Source organism: Branchiostoma lanceolatum, chromosome 1 (genome assembly GCF_035083965.1).
Source record: "Branchiostoma lanceolatum isolate klBraLanc5 chromosome 1, klBraLanc5.hap2, whole genome shotgun sequence".
Classification (NCBI taxonomy): domain Eukaryota; kingdom Metazoa; phylum Chordata; class Leptocardii; order Amphioxiformes; family Branchiostomatidae; genus Branchiostoma; species Branchiostoma lanceolatum.
This window is the reverse complement of record NC_089722.1, coordinates 924,041-939,588: the sequence shown is the minus strand read 5'-3', so window position 1 is coordinate 939,588 and position 15,548 is coordinate 924,041. Positions and strand designations below refer to the sequence as shown.

The window sequence follows — 15,548 nt, the reverse complement described above, 5'->3', positions numbered from 1 at the left end:
TTCAGATGTTTTTATCTTTTCATGTAATCTATAGTTATCTACAATACTCAAAACAAAGCCACAATATGCATAGTTATATATATTTATTGAAGTTGTAATGTTTTTGGATAAGTCATACTAAAAGGAGTCCTAAACTCTAGAAGGGAGTGTTATTTTCCACTAGATTATGTATCAATGAATACATAATCAGCCGACTTTGTACAGAATTCAGACCCTACCCATGGATTCCCTATACGTATTCCCACTTCCTTCATGGTGAATATTTTTAGCATAAATAAGGGGGGCTAAGCACAATCATAAGGCCAGTTGTTAATAAGATATAAAGGCACATATAACAAGACCTTTCTTAGCCCCCCTGACATTCTTTTATCACGCCATGAATGTACATTGTATCACGAAAGTTCATAAAAAGAATGGCAGAGGAAGTGGAAAAATATAGCTTCTGGTTATGGACCAGAAGGAGAGGAAAGGCCTGGGGGAAGAAGGAGACAGCATAAGTGTAACAACGAAGAGGCTTAAGGAGCAGCAGTGAGGCAGGGTGGAGACGTCCTCCCTGTCGTCCCCCCATCCTGAGGGCGTACCAGGGTACGTGGGGGATATAACCTCCTTTGAGGGACGAAACGTTTGAGGGGCCTCTGGCTGAAGATCACAGCTGACTCCTTGGTGCTGAAAAGCACGTCAAGTGGCACGAGCTACCTGGCAGGTGACAATCAAATCATCCTGTACTTCCAGTGAAAAGAAAATAGAGGATCATGTGGGGAATTTAGTGGAATACTGAATGCTTTTTGATGCGCACGGGACTAGTGGGTACTTATCATATATTGTAATAAGTATTCGTTTTTTACTTCGAAACATTATCATCTATTGGTAAATAACTCCCCCCTGGAATTTAGGACTCCTTTAATCTTTTGACATTGTACAGGGCTTGAAAGCGTTGCTTGTTTTATCTCGCCTATAGAACAAAAATGATTTCTTTCAAATTCGGCTGGCATATTTCTATATGCTCATGCTAATTTTGTAACTGAGATCATATTTCGTTAATAAAAGTCTTTAACATATTTCATGTAAGCGTCCAGAAAGTGATACAACATGAAAGGTTGTTTTGCAGACTCCCATGGAAAATAATGTCTATGCACTACAAGTACTGTACATTGAAATCTATAGTTCTGGACTGAAAAGATAAATCGTAGGTTGTTTGTAAATATATGCAATAAAACGCACTTAAAAGGCTATTGGACGAATGAAATATCGATAGACATTTTTTACTATTTTTTAAACTTTTTTTGGAAGGTTATCTGACGAATGAAAGGTTTTCAACTCGGCAGAAGACGACAAAAACACTTTCTGTCGGGTCCATTTTGCAGTTCTAACGTTTGTCGCTAGGATGAAATAAATCGTTTTGTTTGGCCAATATCTTCAAGCAGAAAAGCGGAACAGCAAATCTACTGACAGCACAGATAGATCAGCATATCAACTTACTTTTGTGAAAGTTTCATGGAAAAATATTATTTCCTTCTTGTTTTATAAAGGAAAACGCACTTTCGTTAGTTGCGGTAGGAAATCAAGTTAGAAAGTCCCCCCGGAAGATGGCAGGTGAAACGGCCTCGCTTTGCTCGAGACCGGAAAATCTTCAATTTCATATCTCACCTAGAATACAACGGATTTCTTTGAAATTTGGATGACATATTCATGAAAGCTTACTTAGGCATTGTATGGATTCCAAAGCGATAAGTACAATTGGTTATGGAGTAATTAACAGTTGATATTTTGACCATAGATCATATATTCCTGTCACTAGTGCCAAATAAAACTTCGCATTTCTCCTGAAAAATTGAGTGCAAACACTCAGCAAGGTAGTGCTAATACCACTGAAATGTCCTTGACAGAGTTATATTGATAATATGTCTATTGCACGATGTAGATCCCTAACGCTACATCATTTTTCTAATATGCCGCACTTTTTAGATTGGGAATTTTGACCGTGCCCCAAAATGACGATGGATTAATGGCCTATATCTTCAAGCAGAAAAGCGGAACAGCAAAACTACCGACAGCACAGATAGATAAGCATATCAACTTACTGTTGCCAGAGTTTCATGGACAAATATCCTTTCCTTCTTGTTTTATAAAGGAAAACGCACTTCGGTGAGTTACGGTAAAAAATCAAGCTAGAGAAGTCCCCCCGGAAGATAGCAGGTGGAACGCGGCCTAGCTTTGCGCGAGACTGGAACATTTGGGTTTCATATCTCACTTAGAATACAACGGATTTCTTTGAAATTTGGATGACGTATTAATGAAAGCTTACTTAGACATTGTATGGATTCCCAACGGATGAACGCAATTGGTTATGTAGTTACTAGCAGTTAAATTTCCGATAATAAATCATACATTTCTAGCAGAAATAACAAATAAAACACATTTCTCCTGTAGGATTTCATATCTCGCCTTGAACAAAATCTACTTCTTTGGTTTAGGGCGGCCCCTACGTATACCTTATGTTTATATCATTAAAATGTACATTTCTGTGACCGGCATGTCTGGACAGACTCAATGACACCTTTGTTGGGAAAATTCGTTAACGTCTTCGAAATTATCAAAAATCTAATTTTTCATTCAGGGGGGCCCCCCTAGAGTTTATTTCATGAAAATGTACATTTCTGTGACCGGCATGTCTAGACAGACTCAATGACATCTTTTTTTGGCAAATTCGTTAACGTCTTCGAAATTCACAAAAATCTAATTTTTCATTCAGGGGGGCCCCCCTAGAGTTTATTTCATGAAAATGTACATTTCTGTGACCGGCATGTCTGGACAGACTCTATGACACCTTTGTTGGGCAAATTCGTTAACGTCTTCGAAATTCACAAAAATCTGATTTTTCATTCAGGGGGGCCCCCCTAGAGTTTATTTCATTAAAATGTACATTTCTGTGACCGGCATGTCTGGACAGACTCAATGACATCTTTTTTGGGCAAATTCGTTAACGTCTTCGAAATTATCAAAAATCTAATTTTTCATTCAGGGGGGCCCCCCTAGAGTTTATTTCATGAAAATGTACATTTCTGTGACCGGCATGTCTAGACAGACTCAATGACATCTTTTTTTGGCAAATTCGTTAACGTCTTCGAAATTCACAAAAATCTAATTTTTCATTCAGGGGGGCCCCCCTAGAGTTTATTTCATGAAAATGTACATTTCTGTGACCGGCATGTCTAGACAGACTCAATGACACCTTTGTTGGGCAAATTCGTTATCGTCTTCGAAATTCAAAAAAATCTAATTTTTCATTCAGGGGGGCCCCCTAGAGTTTATTTCATTAAAATGTACATTTCTGTGACCGGCATGTCTGGACAGACTCAATGACATCTTTTTTGGGCAAATTCATTAACGTCTTCGAAATTCACAAAAATCTAATTTTTCATTCAGCAGTTCAGGTGGTCCCCCTAGAGTTTATTTCATTAAAATGTACGTTTCTGTGACCGGCATGTCTAGACAGACTCAATGACACCTTTGTTGGGTAACATGGTTGATATATAAAACTATGCACAATGCACACACAAGACATTCGAAAAGACGATGGAAACAAGATAGCAAATGGGTGCAGCTTTAATGACAAATGCATTGTGGTATATGTAACATAATATATCATGAAGATGCATTCTTGGAAGAAGAGTACCTAAAGTATATGTATTTGATGTAGTACCTGCAGAATATTCAATAGGCAATATTACTTGTACCTGGTCTCCAGACTCCAGAGCCATGCAAACATTACTTGTGCCCTCACATGGTCTCCATATCAGTATATTCTACCAGTGCTGCATGGAGCCTTACCTAATGCCTCAGTAGCATGGTATATTTCCTGGTCATGTGTCCTATATGCTGTAGGAGGCACACCAGCATTACATAATCTTCTGTACAGTAGTAAGAGAAAATTAAGATTAAGCCTGTGCTTACCCATGTACACAACTGGTGTGCTATATATAAACCGGTATAGTACATTACCGATGCTCTTAGAGCCATACCAACATTACCTGTTAGGTGTTGTTGAGTCCCAAGAGCCACACCAATATAAGCTGGAAGTTGCCTTACCTATTCCCCAGATCTAAGAACCATGCAAATCTTACCTGGGATACATCAGCCAGTCTTTAGAACCTAGAGTCAAACAAAAAGCTAAAAAGCTGTCCTTGACAGTAACTGTTTACTAGCCATTTAATAGAAAAATCATGTTAGATACACACTCATGACTCAAATATCTATTGTATATATATAAAATTCACATGACCTTAAATTCTACATATAAAAACTAAAATGTTTTAAAAGTTTAAGACTACTGGTAGCATTTTTGGCTATATTGTCAGAACCAAGGGATAGAAGACATATTAGCTATATGTCACAGTAGAGATTGCAATCCAGGACAATCGGCGACTGTCCAAGGACAGATTACGATCGGAGTCTGTCCTGGAACCTACAATTATACTACCGGCAGTAAAGATAGCGATCACAATCTGGCCTGATAACAAACAGTGATTCTACTTGGAGAAATTCTGATAACCATTAGATCATGCTTTGGAAAATATAATTAATCATTGCACAACATTTCAATCAGTTTTAGCACACTACCTACATTCACAATTACTATTCTAGGTGAATAAGTTCATATTTCATAACGGATAAATTCCATGTATGTTTACTGACAAAGAAATTTCTCATCAAGTTATGAAAAGGTTAATAATCGGTGAAAGATATCAATTGGAAGGTGATCAAACAAAGCAAATTTTGAGGTCTCAAGATGTTACTCAGTGTCTCACCTTTTCAGTACATTTTACTAGTCATATACCAAATCTATTCTCCACACAAATATAGACTATTCCAAAATCACCCCATTGCAAAAATGTACTATTCCCAATCACAACATGTGCAAACTTCAAGGGGTATGTACAGGAGGGATAGACTCTGATGAGTTTGAATCAGAGTTTGTCCTAGGGCAGATCTAATTGCCAATTGTCCTAGTACAGATCTCGGTTGCAATCTGTCGTTAGTAGAATCACCGATTGTCCTGAATCGCAATCTCTACTATGACATCTACTCCTACAAATGTGGTTACTGTCTTTTCTATAGAGTATCTCTACAGGGGCTAGCTGTAGATTCTGGCCAGCTGGATATGATATTGCCCCCATATTGGGTATGCTGTCCACCAGTTTCTGTAGAATATATACTCCACTACTGTATAAAGTGGTGCGATGACCTATAATGGTAGAGTGTTCACCTTGCACACAGTAGGTGTTGAGTACAATCACCGGCCGTACATACTGCTTTTTCAGCTTAGCACTCAGCAAATGGGTATGGAAGTTAAACGCACAACATCACTACCAGCGGACTAGTCCCCGCTGCAGAGACTTGCACAAAGTTGTGTGGCCCAAGGACTGCGAATCGGAGATGGGCGCACCATAGGCTCCAAGAGGCGTGGGAGGACTGTAACTTTAACTAACTGTAAAGCTTGAATTCGATGGGGGAGGGGGGCAGTTATAGCCGACAATAGGTACTGCCTGTAAGTAACTGTACATACTACAATTGCTGCAGTTGGAATTACAGGCTGTAGCTAATTGCCCTTATGAGAACAAAGTCAACATTTTAAGTTCACCAGCCTTTCAGCCGCAAATATCATCTTACAACATAATAATTATAATGTTAACTAGTGGTACATGTAGTTCCGTAACCGATGGTACAATTGTCTTCATAGGGGCCTACAATCCACTTCACCTCCCAGCCTAGCTGTGGGGATTGTTTTCAGCCTGTAGCATTTTGCATACGACCACTGTTATAGAGTAGCTACTCTGAAGACAATGGATATTCAACAGGGGCACTGGACAAAAATCCAGTGAAGTGTACTGTATACAGAAATATTAGCGGTGGTTTTATGCTCGTGGTTTTTGCAGTGGCTGCTTCACTGCGACCATTTCTGTCTTCTGCTGACCTACCCCTTGTCTTAGTGGTACATGTATGTTACTAGTATTACTAGTATACATTGTACAGATGTTTTTGAGGCACCTGTTAACAAGGCACAAATAGAACACAGACCCGATCTTCGAACATTGAATACAGATTTATTAAGAATATCAAGCCAAGTTAAAGGCTTAATTTACAGTACTATTCCTTGACAGCTTTTTTGTGTGCAAAAAAGTCACTTTTTAACAATGATCACACAAGCACTGCCAAAAGCAACTGGTCTGTCCATCTGTAGCATCCTTGTCTTGTTATGGTTTCCGACTGGCTGTCTGTAAAGGCGCCAATACTAGTGTTTTTGTTACTTTACAGTATCTATATGCGACTACATACATGTATACTGAGTAGCGCCATCGCGAAATCAAAACCCCCGCTAACACTCCATTTTCAACCTACCACAAAATTAAATCACCGCAAACTTAAGTCCATTTACAGTACTATTTCTGATCTGCCTGTGATTCTACATGTGACGTCTAGTTGCAGCAGTTGTCCTTTGATGTACTTCCCAGGCCTCTTGGGATATCTCTTTCCAATGAAGCTGCAAGACAGAAAAAATATAATGTAACTTGTAAGTTACAACTAGATAGCAGTAGATACATAAATCGAATTGCAAGGTACTGGACTATGACAACAGGCGTGAATACATGTACATGTACAGATACATTGTTAAATAAATGTACTAGAATAGCAAACAGACTGATAAATGAAGGAGACTCTGCACATAAACTTCCCATGATCAGAAATGATCCCCAAATTATGCTGTCGCAGTGCACTTCGAATGAACCTCCAAAATCTTGAGCATCATGAGTAAAACATAAGGGCAGGCCCCCAGGGACACGAATGGGTCCAATATTTTTTAAAATTGGAAAGAATTCAAGAATGCAGTCAGAAGCTCTATCATGTAATTCATGTAAACTGATCATGTACATATGCAAGTTAGTACTTAGTACAAGTGTACCATGAGTAGTGCATTTACACATGGAATGCTATAAAACTATTTGAGTGCACCCACATTTAAAATTAGTGCACAGCGATATGGGGAGCACAAAAGTGCACGTGCATCCAGCACTAAGTATTTTGAGCCCTGGTGTGTGTGTGTGTGTTTGTGTGTGTGTGTGTTTGTGTGTGTGTGTGTGTTTGTGTGTGTGTGTGTTTGTGTGTGTGTGTGTGTGTGTGCTTGTACAATGTATATAGCTGACAGGCAGTACTAGTATAGCCTACTACCTACCTACCTACCTACCTACCTACCTAGTCCCTTGACCTCTGGGTTGTTGGGGGGACAAGGTAGCAGTAATTGGAGATCTGTCTACTATAGTCACAGGGAAGAATACAATTTATGAGCTATTCCAAGATCAGGGTATGCCAATAGCTTGCTGCGTCATTATAGCATTCTTACTATGGTGAATGTGAACAGGGCAACAGTTTATCTACAACTTAGTACAAGCATAAGGTGTTGTCTGTACCCCCGGCCCCCATGCATGGAGGCCCCATTGATGTGATACTATAATAGCTACATATCATATACATTTCATTCAAAGCAAGGTTATAGGCAGCCTATACTGTAATTCGTTTCTTTTACTTTTACTGTAACTTTATGTTCACTATTTCAACGGTTATCTCTCTATGTACAGTGAACTTATCATCACTGTGTGTAATCGTTTATGATTCCTTCACACATCCTGTCTGTAAAACACTTGCCACGTGCACCACCGTGAAGTTAAAGTTCAGTGAAAATATCTATTTTCCTTACCCTGAAATATTTTGCTACCATGAAGTTGATTGAATATAAAGTGAATTAATATTACAGTAACCTCCTTGTTCAAAGTAAATTCATCCACATTTGAATGTACAGTACATGTACATCATCAAAGTGCTGCCCCTTCCTTGAGATTCTTAAAAGAGAAGCTTTTTTAATCATTAATGATCACCATTCTCAAGTTCAGCAACATACATCAATGGGTGATTGATTGAATTTTATCACAAACCTGTCAAAAGTGTCATAACATTCCCCTAAGGCTGAACAACTTTCTTGTTTCATATCTGATATGGAATAAATGATATCCAGAATTTTCCATAGTTGTTGCTTTTAGTTTTACTTCCAATTTCCTATTGAGGCCTTCCTAACGTAGGTTGTAACTTGAAATTGCCGACAGACTCCTTGCCAAATACTACTGCAACATTTGCGGAAAAAGGCAGGCTACCCTGCCAGGCCAGGCTACCCTGCCAGACTACCCTTTCTGGACCTTAAGGCTCTGCATGGGGATTTTGCGCATAGTAGAATTTTCAAAAGGAAAAACTGGGTCAATAGCAATCCCAGCTGAGGGTGAATTGGACAGAAGGCAACAGCGTATGAACTATGATATTGCTGTTGAGTGGGGGGTGGGGGGGGGGGGATGTGGTGCTGAAGGAAAAGCCGTTTGAAACAAATTCCAAGTATACAATAGAATATACCGGTCAACAAATATTAAGATTGAAGGGGAGGACCTTTGTTTACCAAAACAACAAATTCAAAACATGCATATGGCTTTGTGCATTTCTCTGTGGGTTAACATGTGTGAATGTGTTTTCACAATGTATACATAGTGTTGTTTGTGCTGTTATTTTCTTTCATTGCTCTCTCATCCCATTTTTCTGCAATTATAAATATATAATATTAATAAGCCCATTCACGGTTGCGACTACGCATGTGCAGTGTCAAAGGTGAAGGCCCCTGGCTTGTAAACAGTACTCCTATCAACGTTGTCTAGATTTGCATAACAACGTCCAGACGGGTTTTGTTTACGTCTCATGGGACTTCACCTTTGACATTGCGCATGTGTAGTCGCAACCATGGGCTTATTGACACATTTTTCCTCTAGGAAATTCCATTACAGGCCAAGCCCCTATGCATACCCCTAGGGGCCCAGAAAGGGTAACATACTAAGCCTGGTAGGGTAGCCTGGCCAGCCTTTTCCGCGAACCCTGGATGCTGTGTCGATTCGACTAGTCTTCTGTGTCTGTTAGTGTTACTTTACGTACTCCAGTTAGAATATTACAAACCGACCTTTTGTGTTTTTGATACATGTATGATCTGGATGAACGTGGCCAAATTATGAATGAGGCCAGTAACAACAGCAGTGGGCCAAAAAGAACCATACTATTTTTACTCGCGGTGATGAGTGCACCCCCCTCCCCCTTTAACACGCACCGGGCATAGCTCGAACTAGAGTAGAGTAGAGTAGTGCAAATTAACGAGGATCTGTGCCTATTCAATATAAAAATAATCGGTATAAATGAACCAAAGTTGCTCACCTCACCATGGAACAGGCAGAGTTTTGCTGCTGGACGACCTACGGCGATCGATCCGGACGGTCGGCGGGCCTGAAAACACAATATCCCGGCCACTTCCCGGCAGCTTCTCGATCGGCCACCGTTCTGTACCCTCGTGAGGTCACGTCCCCAAATATCGCGAGGCTTCTCCTACAGTCCACTATCTATGGCCTCGGTGACCCATCTCTCCCGGCTTGTGCCTACCGTTAACCGATGTATCTCAAGAGCCAGGAGACGTCTCCTGGTCCACTTATAACTGGCTAACGGTGGTCACCGTTAACCACTTACAACTGTAAACGGTACTTGTAACGGGTGATGTGGTTTGGTGTTGCGACTTTTTTTCTTAAGTCACTTTCCTATCAAAAATTTACTTGTGGTAAGTACATGCACAAGCTGGTTGTTTTCGTTATCATTTGAAACATACACAGATGTTCTGACAAGTTAACTATAAGGAGAACATTACTTTGAATCGATACAACCGCAGTTCTTGACTTGCACAAAGTTGTGTGGCCCAGGGCTACAGAAATGGAGATGGGCGCCGCCTTATGCACCTTCGGTGCGGGGAGTACTTTAACTTTAACTTGCGTCCTTTCGTACCATCGTGCTTCTAACGTTTTCAGCAGTTACTAGTAAATATTTTACACATGGAAGAAACATCTGCAAACGTTCACATCGTGATATCGTTGTTTTCAATTGCTCGTGTAGATTTGATTAGTCTGCGCGTGACTCAATATTGTTTTTCTTCTGCACAATCTCAAGGTTTTATTCAAAATGTCTTAGTCACGCAGTGTCCAGATCTAGACAATTACTACAAACGAAACCCAAACCTTATGGCGGGGTTCAACATATAAAACATTACATTCGTTGGTAAGCATGCCAAAAATTTGTCAGCTCATAACAAATACTATATTCTGGAACACTTCTGTTTTATCCCCGAAGGTTTTTAACACAGCAGAATTAAAAGGCAATCTATAATTTGAAAGTGCCATTATTGTAGCCTCTATGGCAGGCTCTGCGAGCCTTTTTTTGTCTTATAAGACTTTTAGTACACTTTTTGCTGATGACGGTCTATAGGCCGGCTGCACAAACGACCCAGTACAAAGAGAAGTCCTCAGAAAAAAGTGTATCATAAGCCACAAAAGGCCCATAGAACCTGCTCTGGAGGCTACCACTGTTGACCCAAAATCACTGGTTATCCATGTATAGTTAAAAACTCACGTTACTAAACGTTGTACACGTAGCAGTTCATTCACGTTGAAACGGAGCGTGCGACACCGAATAACTCTCAGAAGAGAGCTCAGCCACGCACTCGGTACAACGTGACTGTGTAGCACCTCGGCCTTCACCTACCTGCACAGACTCGGACCTCCGGGAAGCGAACGAAGTTGCACTGAACTGGATAGAGATACATCGCGACAAGCTATGATGATGATGGTGACCTCGGCCGAGTACAAATAAGCTGTAGCGTATGAAGTGGCGCTGAATTGACAAACGAGGGCTGCTTGTGATGGACGAATAGGCAAGCACCGTCTGCGTCGAGTCCAGCAGCACCAACGACGGGGACGCCATGGACAAGGGGGACTGCACGGTTTCCCCATCATGTATTATCACATAGGTAGATGGCGTCGACCAATCAGAAGCCTCCATTGCCCACAATAAGTGGTCTGTTATCACGCCATAACACACCACTTATTGACGTCATGTCAGAACACAACCGTTCCATTGTGTAGAGGGGGTATCTTTTTGATGAATCTTTTTCTTAACCTTGTTTAAAAAATCTTTATAACCGTTGCATTTTGTAGAGGGGGTATCTATTTGATGAATCTTTTTCTTAACCTTGTTTAAAAAATCTTTATTGTCTTAGAATTCCTAAAAATTTCCTTAGAATACATGAAAAAGGGAAAACAAATTTAAAATTCTCAAAAATGTTCCGCGTGTTCCATTTGCTGTTGGCCAAAGAAACCACGTTCTATCTAAGGTTCCGCGCGTTCCATTTCCTGCTGGCCAAAGGACCTGTGTTCTATTCAGGTTTATCTGAGGTCATGTTGCAGGGAGATTCTTCAATGATAACATTTTCTGACTGACCTGAAACCGACCCTCCTATCCTGTGTGGTTGAAATAAATAAATCAGGCAACAGTGGTCTGTTATCACGCCATAACACACCACTTATTGACGTCATGTCAGAACACAACCGTTCCATTGTGTAGAGGGGGTATCTTTTTGATGAATCTTTTTCTTAACCTTGTTTAAAAAATCTTTATAACCGTTGCATTTTGTAGAGGGGGTATCTATTTGATGAATCTTTTTCTTAACCTTGTTTAAAAAATCTTTATTGTCTTAGAATTCCTAAAAATTTCCTTAGAATACATGAAAAAGGGAAAACAAATTTAAAATTCTCAAAAATGTTCCGCGTGTTCCATTTGCTGTTGGCCAAAGAAACCACGTTCTATCTAAGGTTCCGCGCGTTCCATTTCCTGCTGGCCAAAGGACCTGTGTTCTATTCAGGTTTATCTGAGGTCATGTTGCAGGGAGATTCTTCAATGATAACATTTTCTGACTGACCTGAAACCGACCCTCCTATCCTGTGTGGTTGAAATAAATAAATCAGGCAACAGTTGAACATATTCTTCATCATCTTCTGTTAAAAAAGGACAAATGTGAATTCTGAAATGCATTCTTAATAGTATAAGGGATCTATGCGTCAAACAGAAATTGTCTACTCTTATATGCGTCAGTTTGGATAAGCTATATGATAATAACGTTAATGACCCGCCTCTTCCTCGGTGTATATGGTGTCATAACGCCTGGTCATGTGCTATAACCACCTCATAAAACCACCTCGTTCGCTTCGCTCACTCGGTGGTTTTATTCGGTGGTTATAGCACATGGCCAGGCGTTATGACACCATATACACCTCGGGGCGGGTCATTAACCCTTAATTAACAAACGGTCACTAAAGGTATCCTAGTCTTGGACCTTGGTGAAGAGATGTCGTTAAGTACTACCCCAGCTACGGAAACATCAGTAGAGTTAGGTAAGCTTTTTAAGATATTCCAATCATTATAACTAACGCCAGCAATGGTTGAACCATAGCGAAGAGATCTTATATCAAGAACAACAAAACAAAAGTGACAGCTGTGAATTCAAGAAAGTTCATTTTGTTGAAATTAAGGTGACATAATTCTAAGCCCACGATCTAAACCTTAAGTTTCTCCGCGGCTCTGCAGTACGCGCGTGAACCGCAAGGTTTAAGAACCAAGAACTCAAGTATATCAAAATCTAGCCTGACGAATCGCGCTCCTAGTAGCCAGCCGGTCCTGTAACCGCCATCGGGGTCAGTAACCTCCGGCCGAGAGCTTGCGTAAACACAGGCTAATCAAAATCTTACATACAAGTATCACAACGGTACATAAAAGGATTCATGAGAAAAGACTTGAGTGACACGGTTACAAAGTAAAACCTTTGAACTTTCAAAGTATGATGTACTTTTGACACGTCGATACGATGAATTAATTCATGTAATTTTAGGTCGTACTCAGACAATCAACGTTGGCATATGAAAGAAGACAAAAACAAGCTAGCGGTTGGAATATATTTCTCTCGTGGACAAACGACCCGGGTGTGAGCGAGCGGATAAACGAGGGATGTTCGGAATGGACAAAGACATCTACGAAGAGGCCTGTGCTGTCTCCCCCTCGGGGATTCCGACCACAAGGCGCGCCCCGGCCCTGAACATCGCCACGGTAGCGGCTAAGGTTTTAAACGTGACTGCAGAAACAGCAGTACAGTCAGGTAGGATAGTCGTACTTTATTAAAAATATTTTATATCAATTCTTATAGGTTTTAAGGTTCTTTCTATTCCTGCCCCGCCTATACTGTTACATATGGGAGGTATTTATTTTGAAAATGACATGCGTTTGTTGCGACAATCGCACAGAAGTTGTGTCTAATATAGCTCTATAGGTCAATCTTATAATTAGTGGCCTGAAAATGAATTTATAAAAAACAAAAAAAATATTTGATGTGAGAACATATAGGCGCATATGTGGTTACACATTATCAAACAATTTGACGGATGTGTCACTATATATATACACCAAAAAGATCTTCATCGGCCTGTACTATTTTCCCTACGCTCCTTTCTGTATTTAGTGATCTGTCCCTCAAAATCCCAGAAACTTAGTAAATGTATGTATTTTCTGCACATTCGTACCTGAGTTTAGAGCTTCATTAGCAAATCTAAGGTCGCTGGCCTTCCATCAACATTTTCCACAGAAACCTCTACCGATGATGCAGCCACTGGTAACATCCCAGGGGTCGGTATGAGAAGCCCTGGTCAGTCCCGAGTCTGCGCCAGCGCCATGATGAAAACCGTCTCCGTGCTGTCCCTAGTGCTGAACTGCTGTCTGCTGGGCACTGTTATCTTTCTGGGTGGGTGTTTGAATCTTTATTTATTTCTGGTTAGAAGTAATTTCTGCTGTATGCAATGTATAGTATACAAGTTTGTCTTGGCATATATCTTATTGTACCGTATTGTGCCCCCCATGATACACACAGCCGACGCAACCATTCAAACTCCAGCAAATGAACTTTGAACTTTGACTGATTGAACTGTTTTTCGAACTTTTGCGTTGTATGTTTCGATCTTTTGAATATTTTTTTTTTCCTATATTTTTCTGTTGTCGAAATTTTGTTAACGCAGTACTATGTCATAGTCTTTATAGACTGACTGGCTATATGATACACGTACATATGTAATACAAATTGGCTATGGTTGTCTCCGTTGTTGTGTCTCATGTTTTGTGTCAGTTGTGGCAGTGTCGGGCCTAAAGCTGTCAACCAGACAGCTAGACAAAAATATGGGGATGACCACCGCTTACCTGATGAGCATTTCTGAACGGCTACAACAGGTGAAAGTTAATTTATATAGAGGATACAGTACATCCTTTATAGTATCGACCCTACAAAATAACAAAATAGAATAAAAAGGATTAATCGCTCCTTCTCATTTAAATGTACACATTTTGTAATCTCCGTTACCGTTAGAAGTAAGACGTTCCTGACATATGCCACATATAAGGTACGCAACTGCCGTTTTTAAAAGCTAGAAAAGTTTTAAGTCGTCATAGAAACTACAGTTTGACATCTTATAAGTGGCATATCCTAATGCCAGGAACGTCTTATTTCAATCGGTAACGGAGATTACAAAATGTGTACATTTAAATGAGAACGAGCGTAATGACTCGCTTCGCTCCCTCGGTGGTTTGCTGTAGCCTCCACCAGGCCTTCCCACGGGGGTTTGGATCGTAGAATTCCGCAAAAAAGAGAATAATAGGCCTGTAGAGTCAGTCTACGGTAAAGTTAACAATTCCCTCTTGGACTGACTGCGCCAGCTGCAAATGAAACCCCATGGTGGTCAAACTCCACCGGCAAATACTATCCCTATAGCTGGCGTAGTTAGTCTCAGACTAGCAGAGACTAGGTTTGTTGGGTGGTTATAGGTGACTGGTCATGCGTTATCTCACCATAAACACCGAGGGAAAGCGAATCACTAACCTAAGTATCATGTACATGTAGCAAATCAAAACTCACACCGACATTGCAAGAAAGTTTCAATCCCGTCATTCCAATAATTACATAATTGGCTAATCATTTATGCATGGTATTCTTCTTCAATAAACCATGTTTATGAACCAAAGCGGATCCGCAGAAAAGAGCTTTGCAACAGAACTGAGTCAGCTTGCAGGTGTGATTTTTGTGGCAGAGACTGCGATTCTCGTATAGGGCTGTTTAGCCATAGTCGATGCTGTAGGGCTGTTGTGAATTAGGATTTTACCATGGTCAATACTGACAGACGGAGGCATATATATATATATATATATATATATAATAGAGGCAATTTGTCTTCGTATTTATTGACAATGAAGCAATTCACTGCACTGGGTCAACAAAAATAAAGATAAACATATCACTTGTATACTCTCTCATTCATACATACATACATACATATATATATATATATATATATATATATATATATATATATATATATATATATATATATATATATATATATATATATATATATATATATATATATATATATATATATATATATATATATATATATATATACATACATACATACATACATACATACATACATACATACATACATACATACATACATACATACATACATACATACATACATATATATATATATATATATATA

General features: G+C 39.8%; 1 long non-coding RNA gene across 1 annotated transcript; it reads right to left on the bottom strand.

Annotated features, from left to right (window-relative positions):
• Positions 1-6,084: 6,084 nt before the first annotated feature.
• LOC136428671 (uncharacterized) lies at positions 6,085-9,629 on the bottom strand. The gene is made up of 2 exons (XR_010754643.1): positions 9,295-9,629; positions 6,085-6,541 (listed from the first exon to the last, which is right to left on the bottom strand). It is a non-coding gene; the product is annotated as an uncharacterized lncRNA (long non-coding RNA).
• Positions 9,630-15,548: the final 5,919 nt, after the last annotated feature.